At 38.5% G+C, this 15,674-nt stretch overlaps 1 protein-coding gene and 1 long non-coding RNA gene across 6 annotated transcripts in view; one reads left to right on the plus strand and one right to left on the minus strand.

Moving 5' to 3' along the window:
• Window positions 1-15,674, plus strand: part of LOC138755756 (protein tyrosine phosphatase type IVA 3-like) — a 105,677-nt gene that overhangs the window by 24,317 nt on the left and 65,686 nt on the right. The gene's annotated exons all lie outside the window — the stretch shown is intronic.
• Window positions 1-15,674, minus strand: part of LOC138755759 (uncharacterized) — a 49,113-nt gene that overhangs the window by 7,359 nt on the left and 26,080 nt on the right. The window contains exons 1-2 of one of the 2 annotated variants that reach the window (XR_011352550.1): window positions 11,647-11,799; window positions 9,925-10,054 (exon numbers count right to left, since the gene is read on the minus strand). The exons of the other annotated variant lie outside the window; for it this stretch is intronic. This is a non-coding gene — a long non-coding RNA (uncharacterized lncRNA). Of the gene's footprint in view, window positions 1-9,924; window positions 10,055-11,646; window positions 11,800-15,674 lie in introns of those variants that run through there. 2 annotated transcript variants of the gene reach the window in all.

Genomic DNA, 15,674 nt, shown 5'->3' on the forward strand with positions numbered 1-15,674 from the left:
CTTCAGTAAGGCCTTCGATAGGGTTCACCATGGAAGATTAGTTAGGAAAGTTCAGTTGTTGGGTATTAATTTTGAGATAGTCAAATGGATTCAACAGTGGCTGGAAGGGAGATGCCAGAGAGTCATAGTGGTTAACTGTCAGTCAGGTTGGAGGTTGGTGACAAGTGGTGTGCATGAGGGATCTGTATCAGCTCCATTGTTGTTTGTCATATACATTAATGATCTGGATGATGGGGTGGTAAATTGGATTAATAAATGTGCAGATTATCCACAATTCCACCTATTTTAGTATAATGACAAAGGTTTTCAAAGATTGCAGAGGGATTTGGACAGCTTAGAAGAGTGGGCTGAAAGATGGCAGATGGAGTTTAATGCTGAGAAGTATGAAGTGCTCCACTTTGGTAGGAATAATCAAAACAGGACAGACATGGTAAATGGGAGGGGATTGGGGAATGCAGTGGAACAGAAAGATCTAGGAATAACAGTTCATCGTTCCCTAAAGGTAGAATCTCCTGTGAATAGGGTGGTGAAGAAGGCTTTTAGTATGGTGGCCTTTATAAATCAATGCATAGAATACGGGACTTGGGAAGTGATGTTAAGGCTGTACAAGGTATTGGTGAGGCCAAATTTGGAATACTGTGTGCAGTTCTGGTCACCAAATTATAGGAAGGATATCAATAAGGTAGAGAGAGTGCAGAGAAGATTTACTAAAATGCATCAAAATTGTAAAGAAAGATTGAGCAAATTAGGTCTTTATTCTTTGGAGTGCAGAGATTAAGAGGAATAAATAGAGTTGATGTGGATAGGCTTTTTCCATTGAGAGTTGGAGAGATTGAAGCAAGAGGTCGTGAGTTGAGAGTTAAGGGGCAAAAGTTTAGAAGAAACATGAGGGGTAACTTCTTTACTCAGAGTGGTGGCTGTATGGAATGAGCTTCTGGGAGAAGTAGTGGCGGCAGGGTGCATTTTGTCATTTAAGGAAAAATTGGATAGGGATATGGATGAGAGGGGAATGGAGGGTTATGGGCAGGGTGCAGATAGGAGGGACTAGAGGAGAGAATTTAGTTCGGTGTGGACTAGAAGGGCCAAAATGACCTGTTTCCATGCTGTAGTTGTTATATGACCTGTAATTCCATGCTGTAATTGTTATATGTAATTGTATAATGTGAATTTGTACTGAAATTCTTGCTGCTGAGCTTTTTTCAAATAAAACACTACATAAACAACAAAATAACTGCAAAAATATACTTAATTGAAGTAGAGATCATTGAATTAAAGAGATAATACATACCAAACACCATCAAGATAATAAATATTCACAATTCTCCTTGAACAAAAAGGTAATATTGTAATAGTGCAGACAATCCTTTTATGTTAGAGCTATTGCTGACGAGTGTAACATTTGTTACAAGCTCAGAGGACCCAGAAACCCAGCAGCAATAGTTATTCACCAATGCAAATGGTTACTTAAACAAAAGTTGCTTTTATTTATCTTTAAACCTGAAAACAGGATCAGACTTAACTTATTACTATTAACGTAACTCATCTAACTTAACCCCCTTCTAATTATAAGCAGACATGTATGTAATGTGTATATATAAGTTCAAAAAAAAGTTATTTGATTCACAGTCCAATCTTACTTCTCAATCCTCCAAGTTTAATGGTTGCTGGGAATTCTTATACTGTGCAAAGAATTCAACATTTCTGAAGTTCACCAGGCTTTGATGCTTGAAAGGTAAAAGGTTGCTGCTCAAGAAGGTTCTTGTTGGTTTTCAGAGAGAAATTTGTTGTTCACTGGACACCCACAACTGATTCCTCGTAACCAGCCACTTCAGTGTCTTGCCGAAGAAAATTTGCCCCATCAGGGTGTTCCACATGATAACCTCTTTCTTTCAGGTCACCACAGGGTTCCTTTTTGTTTCCCTTATTTCAAGTGAAACATTAGGCAGCCAGTCCTCTCCTCTTGTATGAACCACAAAGTCTTTGACCAGGCTGAACCAAGCACTCACAACCTGTCTTCCAAATGGGGTTTTTCCACAAGCTGGCCGGCTTGTCCTGTTCCAGTTCCAACTGCTGCTGCTGATTGTAGCACTGTAGAGCTCAATTTTCTCTCTCTCTGAGAAAAACCTCTTTGACTCCCTCTGCTTGCAAAACCACATGACCCTCTTAGAGTAGCAAGTTCCATTCCAGACAGCCTGCAGCTCAGAGATCTGTTGCCTTTTTGTAAACAACAATCCATTATTGAAGTCTCTTGGGCACTCCAAAGCTTTTGCAAAGGCTCTGCAGCCAACATGTCTAGCATGAGCAGAGCTCCAATATTTGAAATAAAATTTGTTTTGAAGTGTTTGTACACTTTAAAAAAAAACTGCCCCAATTTATCTCCTAAAAACACATCTATAATCTGTCACACAAGAGAAGGTTCAAAAGCCTACCAGCTATTGGAAATAAACGGTTTTTGAACAGAGAGGTACTAGTCACAGTTACTAATCCTGAGGACCCCAAAACACAGCAGCAATAGAAATTCACCAAGACAAATGGTTACTTAAACAAAAGTTGCTTTTAACTATCTTTAAACATGAAAACAGGATAAAACTTTGGCTTATTACTATTCTAAGCGCTCGTGGATGTAATGTGTAAATGTTCAGGTAAGTTTTTTGTTTCAGTCCATTCTCACTTCTCCAAGTTCACCAGTATTAGGCAGTTTTTATTACTGTGAACAGAATTTAACATTTATGAATTTTCTGGTGCTTAAAGGTAATTGATTACTGCTCAGGAAAGTTCTTGTTGGTTTCAGAGAGAGATTTGTTGCTCATTGGACATACAAACTGATGTTCTCGGATCAGCCACTTCATTGTTTTGCTGAAGAAACTTGCCCCATCATGGGTTTTCCAAATGATAACCTCTTCCAGGTCACCACAGAGTTCCTCATATTTCACATGTTTCAGGAGACACACTAGCCAGCCATTTCCTCTTGTAAGGACTACAATGTTTTTGAGCAGGCTGAACTCAGAACTCACAACCCATCTTAAAAATGGGGTTTCAACAAGCTGTCAGCTTGCCAAGGCTTGGTTTGTTCACTCTCTCGGGAATTAGTTTCTTGAGCCTGGCCATCTGTTGCTTTAAAGACAATAAATAGTCTATTTACTCTACAGCATCAGTCCAACACCAACTTGTGAAGTCTCCATAGGTATTCTTCAAAGTTGCTGCAGACTCACTCTGGACATGTTCTTTCTTTCCATAGCTCTTTCATTGTAAATGAGATCTCTTTTGTGAAGTGTTACTTTGTTTGTGAAGTGACCAACACATTTAAACCCCCCCCATTATCTATCTCTTTTAAAAACCGGCTTCTGTACCATCTGCCCAAAAGTAGCACTTAAAAGAGGTTATGACCAGGGTGACGTGGATCCTTGATATTTTTGGCTGCTTTTTTGAGGCAATGCCTCTCATAGATATATTTAATAGATGGGAGGTTGAGGGTTGTGATGGAGCTGAATGTTGATCACTTCTGTGTTCCTAGGCAATCAATTTTCCAAACTAGGCCATGGTGTACCCAATCAATTTGCTTTATGCAGTGTTCCAGTTGAAGTTTGATAGACTATTCAATGTCGTACCAACTTTTCTGAGACTTCTTGGAATGTAGAGGCATAGTGTGCCTTCTTGATGGTTGTTTCAATGTATTGATTTAAGGAAAGGTCTTCTGAAATATGAATTCTCAGGAACTTGAAGCTTCAGATTCTCTCCACCTCTCTCTCTGAGGATTGGTGAGCCAGGTAGGTGTGAAACATGGCAGGCAGAACTGAGATTGGCAAAGGCCAGACAAAGGGAAGGAGAGGCAAGAAATGTAAATGGTAGAAGAGGAGTCCTACAGGATGGACTGGATGATTAGAAGACCAAAGCTGCCATGGTGGAATTTGATAAGTAAAGAATAGTGGTATCAATATATCAGATGCATCAGAAGTGGTGGGGGGCAAGAGGAGAGGAGAAGAATCCATTGGGCAGATATGGCTTGAGGGGGATGGTACTAAGGATTGGAGAAGAGAAGGGGTGCGAAAGGGGATGCTAAGAGCAGATGGGGTTGAAATGCCAAAAGAAAACAAAGTATGAAGAAGTACCTGCAAAAGGTGAATCAATTATCCTTTTGATGAATTGCTGTAGCTGGGATTGCAGGATATTACATCCTATAAGGCAAGGCCGAACACCATAAATGGCTGTGATGCCTCTTTACCTGATGAGCTAAACACTTTTTATGCATACTTTAAAAAGGCTTAATCAATGGTACCAATGAGAATCCCTACAGAAGCTGACAACTCTGTAATATTTTAAACCAATGTTAGAACATCTTTCAAAAGGCATCAGGCCCTGATGGCATACCTGGCAGGGTACTGATCAACCCAGGCTCACCTCAAGGATGCATACTTAGCCAACTGCTCGACTTGCTCTGCACCCATGACTGTGTGGCGAGGCACAATTCAAATGCCATCTACAAATTTGTTGATGATTCTGCTGACGACTATGGTCGTCAGACAGCAGTGAGGAAGTGTACAGGAGTGAGGTAGATCAACTAGTTGAGTGGTGTCACAACAACAGCCGTTCACTCAGTGTTAACAAGAAAACAAATGAACTGTGGACTTCCGGGGATGGGGGTGGGGGGTGGGGGGGGGGGGGGTGGGTGGAAATCAATAAATCAAGAAAACAATGAATTTTGTGATGTGTTTATGACCATAAATTCTGAGCCACCAGACAAACTAGGCCCACTCTTATAATCCACTTTCCATGGTGGATTTATCTATTTTGTACAAAATTGCAATCATATGTGCATGTATGTTCTAGATATGAACAAGGCAGTTTCCACAATGCTTGGACCCTGAGGCTTATCCACTAGTGTAACCACTTGCTTAAACATTACCATTAGTGATTAGTATGTAATGATTCAGCTCAATATGGCTAAAGCAAACAGATGTTTTTTGAACAAATAGTTCATAAGCTACATGTTTAAGAACTAAATCTGGATAAACAGAATAGTTTTTCTCTATTCTATTAATTTCTTACAATTTTATTTTAATTAAACCAGTTTTTTTTTAATGCCCTGTACAACAATACAATTGGTTTTAGGGGAGAACTTCAAGATCCTCACTTTGGGTTGTTCTCTCCATGACTTCTTGGAATAAATTATTTATGTGCGCAAGCATAGCATGTGAAGATAACCATGGATCAACAGGCTGCTGGACTGTTTTGCACTGTTCAAAGAATGGAATTAATTTCTTGAAAGCCAGTTTAGACTCACCCTGAAACTAACAATGACTTTTAAGTATCTTTTGTGAATGCTTAGTTTAGTTAGTTTGCAAATACCAAGTCAAATTTGAATTCTACTACTGGATAACCAGTCCAGGAAAATGGCACTTGTATTAAAGCATAATTGATCTCTTGCTGACACCTGATTAATTTACCCAAATTTCATTATAACCTGTTTTTTTTTTGTGGCAATGTTTCAGCTTCGAAATAAGGACAGCTGAATTTGCTTTTAGTTTATATTTTTAATAAATTGTACTGCTGTTTGAGAATGTAACCTTTTAAAAAGCAGATTTAATTTGATATTTATTAACAGAAATTGCTCAAAACAATCTAGTTCTGACTACCATGTATGCATTTATATCTTCACTGCTTACAAAATCCATTCAGCAGATGTTGGTGACTCTGGGAAGAAAGCCTTCATTCTTTAGAAACCTTCATAAAATTTCATGGTCCATAAAATTTCTAGAGTGACCACACAACAGATTATAACTAATTTTCAGAAATGATGATTTCTCATTGCAGAATAACTTCCCAACAAATGGGCAGACCATTTCCCTGGCATTGTCACCATTTAAAAAAATTTAAATTTAGACATATAGCACGGCAACAGGCCATTTTGGCCCACAAGTCTGTGCCGCCCAATTAACCTATACCCCTGGTATATTTCTAATAGTGCGAGGAAACCACGGGTAAATAGAAGTGAGTAACTTCAGACATGATGATTTTTATTAGATGATTTGAGTGTTTGATCCACAGTGGCTTCCTTTGTATTGTCTGTTCTTGTAGTTTTAATAGGTTGCTATTGCCAAGATATTAACCATGCATGTTGTATGTCTGTGGGTGTGGAAGTTTAAACTAGATAGATATTGGTCTATAAATTCTTGCATTCTGGTATCAATAATTGTCTCATTATGGGGGAGGGGCAGGGAGGGGAAGGGGAAAGGTTTCAGAATTTTAATTTGATTAAGATTTATATTGAGGTAATGTGCAAGAGTATGAGGTTGTTTGTTATGTCTTCTATCTTTGTTGTTCCAGTTCAACACTATGTAGGAAGAATTCACATAAATTATTATTCCATGGTATTGCACTTGAGCAACATTTTTATTTCACATAGTTTCTGACAGTACACAGATGAACCCTGTGTTACAGCTATTTGAGAAAAAAAAATTGCTTAGAGATGTAGAAAAACTTTTGTTTTTTCATGTTATTAGATGGTAAAAGAGGTAAATAAATACTATATCAACTTTTTTTTCTTTATTTGGTTGCAGATCACCCCACATCATTAATTCTCAAGGTGGGGCGTAGGAATATTTTGGTGGGGCATGGGTGTAGGAATATTTGGGAAATAATTAAAAAGTTGTTTTGAAAAAATAAACGTTATGTTGGTGTGAAAGATGTGACTTGAAAAATGTAATAAAAGTAATGATCGAATCAAACGAAGAATACTGACCCTAAAAAAAAAGATGCGCTTTTTGACTTTTTTTTCTCACTGAGAGTGCATCAAAACTACTCTAGCCTCAGGCTTTACTTTCTGGGGTCCCTTTTTTCTGAATTTTGGTGTCCCCTCAGGCTGGCGCCTGGAAGCCCCCCCCCCCGCCCCCCGCTCACCCAATCAATCCGCTAGTGAATTGCAGAATACTCTGGTGAATAAAAGTATCACTCACTACTGAACTGAAAAAGTAGAGGGGTATAGACTGGGACATGATTGGATAATTTGGAATCCTCGTCGGCACTGAGATCATTTGAAATGGATGATAATAAGATCAGTCAGATAAAATATAATTATAATGTTAACCAAGGAGAACAACAGTTAAAATAAGAGAAACAGAGAAACTTCGGAAGAACAAAATCATGTGATGAAAATAAAAAAGTAATTTTATTTGGAAGTTACCACAATTGTGTTGGACTGACAGTGTTGCCACACCAACATAACGAGTTTAATTATTCAAACCAACTTTTTAATTATTTCCCGAAATATTCCTATGCCTCACTAAAATATTCTTAAGCCCCACCACCCCACCTTGAGAATCTATGTACTAAACAATTCCTACAAATTTGCAGGTATAGTGTTACCTCTACTGCTAGAAGGCTCTGATGAGAGAGAGATTTGGTTGCAGGTATTGCACATAATGTGGTCACAGGGATTAAGTGCCATGTGGCAATGAGTGGAGAGTGACGAGAGGACGAGGGAGTCTTGGAGACAGTGATACTTTTTGGAGAATGGGAGGGGAAGATGTGTCTGGTGTGATCCCATTGGAGGTGACAGAAATTATGGAGAATAATATGTTGGATGTGGAGGCTGGTGGGATAATAGGTGAGGATGAGGGATCCCCTGTCCCTGTTATGTTGGAGGATGGGGAATGGGGTGAGAGCAAATGTGGGTTAAATGGAGATGTGGGTGAAGGCTGAAGGGAAAGCCAGGTTTACTGAAGGAGAGCATCTCCAATCTCCTGGAATGGAGAGCCTCATTATGGGAACAGGTATGATGCAGATGGAGGCACTGGGCAAAAAAGATTGCATCCTTACAAGAGTTTTGGTGGGAAGCGGTGTGGTCCAGGTATAGTTTGTACAGCAGGTATGAATTAAACCCCTACACTCACAAAATATGAGGCTTCTTTATTGCAGTATCAATGTTATTTTAATAATATGGCAATTCTTAATTGCTATCCACAGCATTTGGTACTGAAAATTACCTTTGTGTCCCATTCCATGAGAGTAGATGCTCTGGGGATGGTTTAGTTTGGTAGTTAGCTGAATAATTTCGAGGCAAAAGACCATTTTAATAAATCTGTGAACAAATGTAAGTGATTTTTTTTTCCCCCTGCTCCCTGCAAAGCTTGGCCCTTGAGAACAAATACCAACATTTCAAGGGAATTGGAGGACTTGTGGTTTCAAAAATACAAATCACTTAAGAGGGAGAGATTGAAAAAGCCAATTTGCATTTTGCTTTTGAAGTATGTAAGATACTAGCTTGTCATGGTGTACAAAAGTAATTTGGTTATGTCTGAGGATGTCAAGCTCTTGGGAAGGTAGACATTAAGAATGTACTTTCAGGAAAAACATAAAATTGTTTAAAGAAGGTTCGTGGATAAATAATTTTTTGAAGAAATTTTAAAGGGTATGGAGAGATTTTAAATTCAAAAATTGCACCACATTGGAGTATTGGAATAGATGCAAATACAGTATATTTGTTACTTAATGAGGCATGGCTTTAAGGTTCATTCATTCCTGAGCCACAAGATCCCATGATTTTATGGGAACTAAACAACATGTGATAATGTGCAGTTCAATAGATCTTGCTTACCACAATGTTAAGTCAGATCTGTAAAACATTAATTGTGAGGGCTTTTCTCAAGACTGAAAATTGTCTCCTGAGTGAGACCTTTATTTTTGAATGCTTCTGTATGACCTTAACCAGCTGAAAATGAGAACTCCAGTGGTTCCCTTCAAGTTACAACGATGACGTTCAAATTCCATTTCAGTGGTTTCCCTTGTTTGAGGTCAAAAAATGGCCACTTCGAACTTTTCTCACTTTACAGAAGGGAACATGGATTCCAAAATATGGCTTTGGCATAGTTCCAGGGCACTTCAAGGTCAAATGTAGTCTGAGAAAATATGTACAAAACTCCCTTAATGTGGTACAGTACTTTGCTGTTTGTTTGGCATTGCAATTCTTTGGGTAACCTACAAAACTGTAGGTCTGGAGCATTTAAGTCAGTTACATTTTTTGATGTTCTAGCAGTGTATTTGTTTTCAAGGTGTCAATTTTTGTTTAAAACCAATTTTGTCTAATAATATTTTTAAGATTTATTCTGTGAAACAAAATCTTGTGTTCTTAGCACTTCAGATTATTTCAGATCCATATTTTCACAAGTGCAGGATAAGCAAATAAAAAAACTTTCATAAAACTGCCATTTTATAAATGTTGTATCATTTGTTATTCTTTCCTGATATGCAATAAACATATCAATTGGTATGGGTTACTGCAGTTGAGATCTTGAATCAAACCAGTAGCCTTGCTATTAGTTTAGTGTTTTGTTTAAAAGCAGGTGATTTTTGTGTTTCTGAGATGAAAGGTGCGTGCTAAAGCTATAATTGGTTAGCATCTAAATAACCATGCAGCAATATTTTTCAGCAAATGTTCTGTTACTTTGGAACTTGAAGCAAACTTTTCATGTATTTATTTTTGCTGTGAGTATTTTCTTTGGTGGGGGGGAATAGTGGATGTGATACAACTGATGCAATTTTTCTGTCTAGCATTGATTTCAGGGATATAAACAAAAACACTTCGGTCCTCAAATGCTTTTAGAAAATTTTTTTAAAATGCTGAAGAATAAATACATGGATATGCTCCAAAGTAATCTGGAAATCTCACCACTTCTGAAAATCTTCACTCGTAGTCACAAGATGTGCAAAACTATTTTTACCCACAAGAGACAGTTTTAACTAATATTTAAGGAGATTATTGATAAAGTAAAAGGTGTAATGTTTCCTGTAATTTCTAAATGCAGTTTATAATTTTCTTTCACAATCCCAACCTACCGCATTAATTTTTATTGAGTTTATGCAGTCCTGAAGCAAGAACACAACCGATTTTCAAAAGCAATGACGGTAAAGGAAGTAAATTTGTCTGACCTTGTACCCTGCATGCGCACGCTGATAGTTCTACTGGCATATCACCAGAAATGAGGGTTGGCAGCATTGGTTGTTTATAATATTCAAACACACTTCTTTATAGTCTGGAGCATGTTGTACATTTTGTGGTCTTCAGATAAGGAGAATAAAAAGTTTTAAATCAGACTATCAACATTTGACCATTTTTTTCATGATTCATTAGTATAACAATTAAAATTCATTCATTAAAATGCGGTTTTGATATTTTAATACTATTTTTCATATTTTTAAAAATCTGCTTTATACGGGCGAATAGTCAATTCAATATTGTTTTGCTCACGGTGTCGAAGGCTTTGGTGAGGTCAACAAAGGTGATGTAGAGTGCTTTGTTTTGTTCTCTGCACTTTTCTTGGAGCTGTCTGAGGGCAAAGACCATGTCAGTAGCTCACCAAAGTCTTCGACACCGTGAGCAGGAAAGGGCTTTGGCAAATACTAGAGCGCCTCGGATGCCCCCCCAAGTTGCTCAACATGGTTATCCAACTGCACGAAAATCAACAAAGTCGGGTCAGATACAACAATGAGCTCTTAGAACCCTTCTCCATTGACAACGGCGTGAAGCAAGGCTGCATCCTCGCACCAATCCTCTTTACTATCTTCTTCAGCATGATGCTGAAACAAGCCATGAAAGACCTCAACAATGAAGACGCTGTTTACCGCACGGATGGCAGTCTCTTCAATCTGAGGCGCCTGCAAGCTCACACCAAGACACAAGAGCAACTTGTCCGTGAACTACTCTTCGCAGACGATGCCGCTTTAGTTGCCCATTCAGAGCCAGCTCTCCAGCGCATGACGTCCTGTTTTGCGGAAACAGCCAAAATGTTTGGTCTGGAAGTCAGCCCGAAGAAAACTGAGGTCCTCCATCAGCCAGCCAGCTCCCCACCATGACTACCAGCCCCCCCACATCTCCATCGGGCACACAAAACTCAAAACGGTCAACCAGTTTACCTACCTCGGCTGCACCATTTCATCTGATGCAAGGATCGACAACGAGATAGACAACAGACTCATCAAGGCAAATAGCGCCTTTGGAAGACTACACAAAAGAGTCTGGAAAAACAACCACCTGAAGAAACACACAAAGATCAGCGTGTACAGAGCCGTTGTCATACCCTCGCTCCTGTTCGGCTCCGAATCATGGGTCCTCTACCGGCATCACCTACGGCTCCTAAAACGCTTCCACCAGCGTTGTCTCCGCTCCATCCTCAACATTCATTGGAGTGACTTCATCACCAACATCGAAGTACTCGAGCTGTCAGATTCCGCAAGGATCGAATCCACGCTGCTGAAGACCCAACTGCACTGGGTGGGTCACGTCTCCAGAATGGAGGACCGTCGCCTTCCCAGGATCGTGTTCTATGGTGAGCTCTCCACTGGCCACCGAGACAGAGGTGCACCAAAGAAGAGGTACAAGGACTGCTTAAAGAAATCTCTTGGTACCTGTCACATTGACCACCGCCAGTGGGCTGATCTTGCCTCCAACGGTGCATCTTGGCACCTCACAGTTCGGTGGGCAGCAACCTCCTTTGAAGAAGACCGCAGAGCCCACCTCATTGACAAAAGACAAAGGAGGAAAAACCCAACACCCAACCCACCAATTTTCCCTTGCATCCGCTGCAACCATGCCTGCCTGTCCCGCATCGGACTTGTCAGTCACCAACGAGCCTGCAGAAGACGTGGACATACCCCTCCATAAATCTTCATCCGCGAAGCCAAGCCAAAGATTGTTTTTGCTACACTTGCGTTAATGTGCAAGCTCTGAAAGAAATGAACAGATTTTTAATTTGAATTGTATTAGCAAATGGACGTTAATAGATCAAGTGAATCATTAAAAGTAATGGCAAGGTGAGTATTTCTTTCAATTATCTGTAATTGTTATTACAACTTGAGGTGGTGGACAGGTATGTAACTAATTGAGAGTGTACCCATATTTTTGTCCAAGATCTATCAATATCTTATTTCCATTGACAGGGAGTATCTTTCTTTATCAAAGCAATTTGCTGTATTTATCATGAATTGCATATTAAAGTTACTACAATTTGGGTTCCATGGTACTCTTAACAATTTAATACTGGTATTCATATTTAATATCATGCCTATTAATCTTTCAAATTAATGGAGTTGTTAAACGAAAGTTTGAGTTTTGCTTGGAAAGCGACTATTCAGCAGTGTGGAATAAACTATTTGAAAAAGAATTACCAATGCACTTGTTGTTTGGCTTATTGCTGTTCAGTCAGGTATGATGTTGACATAATACATGAATTGTTTATCATTTAACTGATTAAAAGTGAACATTTGCGTTCCATCATCCATGAAATTTAAATTCAGCTAAGTAAATTATGAAATAATTTATTAAAATCTGTGATGGTAAATCTATGAGGAAACTTTGAATCATAGTAAAAATAAAACATGATTTTCTTGTATCCTTCAAGTTTGCCTGATCTAGAGTGACTTGAAATCCACAGGAATAGGGATGATTTTTTTAAGGTCCGCCAAAAATAACCTTGATAGCCATTTAGCTCTGACTGCTACATTATTGAAAACAGACCAGCCATTTAGCATTGCATGCCCCTTGTGGATACAGTCAGTAGATTGTTTTGGGATCACTTCACTATCCGATCCTTTTCCAGTCCTGCCACATCTTGTCATGAAAAGTGGTAGGTGATTAAATAGCTACAGGAGGAAGTGTCTCCAAGAACATTCCCAATTTGGGCCCAGCATGTGAGCACCAAAGTTGAGGTTGAAACATTTGAACAGTGTTCACCTGGTAGTTTTGTGTGGATTATCTATCTTGGCTCCCCTTTAATAGCACTATGTAAATCAGACGAACCAATTTGATGCACAAGATGATTATAAGAAAAGAAATAGAGATGCAGGGTTCAGAAAGATTTATGGAATTAAGATGCCGTCAGATTTCAAATTCTCATCCTTCAGATCAGATACCTGTACTGCACCTTTTTAAAAATTGTCCTTAGTTTGGAATATTTGTATCATGAGCAATAATTCATTTTTGTTCTGTCCTGGTGAGACCCCTTCGTGAAGTGGTCTATTTCTTTTGGTTAAGGAATTTCCAAACTTTTGTTGTGAATACCAGCAAAGCATTTGCAAATCAGGACAAAATGCAACTTGAAAGGAAATCAGATAGATAGCTTTTGCCTTTCACAATGGCAGAGTTGATGGGTTTAGGAGGAGCTATCCTGATGGCCTTGAGTAGAGTTGTAGATGACACTCTGCAAGGAGTGTCCAGAGAATGAATGTTTACGGAGGATGATGGCCTAGCCGATTGAGCTGCCTTATCCCAGGTGGCGTTGAGCATTTAAAAGACCTTTACACTGCACTCATTTAGGCGATTGGAAAGAAATTCATTGTGCTCCTATGCCTTTATAGGTAGGAAAAGATTATAGGATGCAAGGTGATGAATCACTTGCTGTTGGATACCTGTCCAATGACCTGTAAGGGTGATGGTGGTGATCTCAACAATAGTTGTGCCATTGAATATAAAGACTGCTTTGATCCTTTGTTAGAGATCATCTTTGCCTGGCACTTTTGTGGCAAAAACAGATTTGCCATTTTCAGGCCTATACCTGGATGTTGTTCATTTCTTACTGCTTGTAAGCATGGGTTGCTTCATTTGCAGAGGAGTTGTGAATTGAATGCTGCACGCATTCTGATAAAAGGAACATCATTGAAGCAGCTAAAGTTTAGCAGGGCCTAGAAAACACCTTGGAGGAATTGCTGCATTGATGTGATCATTGTGAGTTATGACATTGAGTGTATTTTTCCCCCTTTTATTCACATTGATTTCAGTAACAGTCCTAGAAATATAAATGAAAGTGGTTTGTAAAAGAAAGTGGAAAAGGGAAATTGTTGCTGCCTGTTATTTTTGATTAATTCTACTGAACAAAGTGAATGTTGTGTCATTAAAACTATAAATACACCCAATAAAACCTTCCAAATAATTTACAAGATTTACTGAATTGTAAAGCTTTGGACCCATATTGCTCGTAATAATTCAAAGACATGGTAGACACATTAAAGTTGAATTTGCGGTAGTGTAGTTCTCCAAGCACTAAAACAGCTTTTAACCAATGACCCAGAACACGGTTCTGACGTACTTCTGAGATTGCTGCTTCCTCTTGTTTCCCTTTAAAGGCCCCAATGATGTAGGTAGCTGTGGTCTTTAGGGAAGATGTTCACAATAGAGTTGGTTTGCAGTATTATGCAAGTTTGATCAATTTCCTGCATGGCTTGCGGCACAATAGATTTGGCTGCTTGGATATGAACTTCAGCCAGCAGGAAAAACTTCCTGCCCTGTGCTCACCATTATGGTGTATTTCCCTTACAGCTGTCTGGCCTTGCTTCTTGGCTCCTGTCCCAGAAGATCTGTCCTGAGACTGAAAACTATAACCACAGCTGACAGGTGAAAATCCTGCAAAAATCAATTATTGTCAGGCAGTTTTTGATAGGTACAACATCCATCATAGGATCTTTTTTTAAACCTGGGAACACTCTATTGAAAGTGCAGCCCTTCTCTTGGCAATCCAATTTCTACTTAGATTTGTGTATCTGAATTTCAAACCTTGAGCGGGAAGGAAGAAATTTTGTAAAGCTTGAATTCATAGTAAAAATTATCATATTTAATTTTAACTGGTCTTTTCAGGTAAAACAAGTCAACAAAAGTCGAAATAAATATAGTACACTAATCACGCACGTTAAAATACCTGTGTTAATTTTCCAAAATTCACATTTCATGGTTATTTTGGAGTGATATCAGTAATTGCTGAATGAACATCCTATTTCATATTTGCTTGAAACTATAGTAGTAAGTGAAATCTTTGACCAGATATTTCCCCCTGCAATTTTCCAACTATATTAAATGGTTTTACCTATCCACAAAAATGACAATTAATTGGCTTTCACTTACCCATCATGTAAAATTGCAAATTCACTAAATTTACAGGTTCAGTTATTAGGTAGTTTGTATAACCAGAGTGGAATTACAATTAAATGCAACTTCTGTTCAACATTAATTATCTACATCAGAATTATTAATTTCAGAGCATCCCTAGTTTTAAAGAAATGCTTTTTGTCATTGCTGTTTTCAAGTAAATCTGTTGTGCCAAAATGAAAGCACCAATTTAATGGGAAGCCCAAAGCTTTGTGTTGTACTTCTATTGGCTAGAAAAACAAACAAAACTGCAGGGTTGAGAATCTGAAACAGCAAACAATGCTGGAAGAATTCAACTGGTTCAGCAAAAATAATGGAAAGAGAAGCCTATAAATGTCTTCAAATGTTAACTTTTTACAATTCACAAATGCTCTTCACCAGCTGAGTTCCTACAGCTTTTTTTTTTCCCCTGCTTTTGGTCTAAACTTCTTGCTGAAGTTTTAAAACTAACTCTCAAACCTTTCATCAATTTTGAAAAGTATATAAAAGAAGGTAGATAATTTCTTGGAACAAGACACCAGACCAACTGAAGATGCATTCAATCCATGAGACTTTTGAATTGGAACTTGCACACATTCCACTCTACCTTTTATATTTTAAATTCCTCTGTGTCCCAACTTCAATTTCATTCATGTACAATAGTTTAAAGTTAAATCTTGCAAAAAAAGAACCACCAATTTGTAGATAGATGTAAAAAGAACAGGCTATATGAACTTTAATATCCAAATATGGTGTCAGTTGGGAAGAGGACATAACGTCATGACAC

Source organism: Narcine bancroftii, chromosome 2, assembly GCF_036971445.1.
Source record: "Narcine bancroftii isolate sNarBan1 chromosome 2, sNarBan1.hap1, whole genome shotgun sequence".
Lineage (NCBI taxonomy): Eukaryota > Metazoa > Chordata > Chondrichthyes > Torpediniformes > Narcinidae > Narcine > Narcine bancroftii.